Raw genomic sequence first — 704 nt, 5'->3', positions numbered from 1 at the left:
CCTGTGCGCCGCCAGCCTCCAGGCAGCTCCCACCGGGCGCGGTTCAGGCCACACCAGGCAGCGGCATCCGCGTGCTTCTGTGACCCAGGTGACCTGAGCCCGTGTGCACGTGCACGTGTGCTGTGCATTGTATGTACACGCGTACGCATGCACGTGTGTGCGCTGTGTGTATACATGTATGTGTGTGTGCTGTGCGTGTGCGTGTGTGTGTGTAATCCTAGGCAATTTTATCCCATGTATAGATTCCTGCAGCCACTGCCCGGTCCCCGCAGGGCTGTCACCACGAAGGAACTGCCTGTGTCATCCCTGTAGCTGCCGCCACACCCTGTCCCTGGGCAGCCACTACCCTGTTCTCCATTCCCATGGATTTGCCATTTCAGGAAAGGCTTCAGCAATCAGGTGGACTGTTATATTTTACAAGTTCTTCAGACCTGGGCAAATATTGTACTTAAAACCATAAAATATTTTAAAGAAAAAATCCAACCCCGGGACTCTGCCCGCAGATGGCCGTGGTTTCACCTTCTACGATGAGCTCAGGGATTCCGTCAGCTGCGGCGCACCTCTAACCCGTTCCATCTCATCGCTTCCCCGCTACTCCCCACCCGGCCTGCAGTCCCAGAGCTCCTGGGACCGGCCACACCCACGCCCAGCCCTCAGCACGCGTCCCGCAGCCACGCTGCCCACACAGCCTGGCCCTGAGCCGC

The 704-nt window shown here is 58.4% G+C and overlaps 1 protein-coding gene across 1 annotated transcript in view; it reads right to left on the bottom strand.

Moving 5' to 3' along the window:
* Positions 1-704, bottom strand: part of DNAH17 (dynein, axonemal, heavy chain 17) — a 76,281-nt gene that overhangs the window by 59,226 nt on the left and 16,351 nt on the right.

This window comes from Myotis brandtii, unplaced genomic scaffold, assembly GCF_000412655.1.
Source record: "Myotis brandtii unplaced genomic scaffold, ASM41265v1 scaffold825, whole genome shotgun sequence".
NCBI lineage: Eukaryota > Metazoa > Chordata > Mammalia > Chiroptera > Vespertilionidae > Myotis > Myotis brandtii.
Note: the sequence above shows the minus strand (reverse complement) of the source record. Positions and strands in the feature narration are given on the sequence as shown.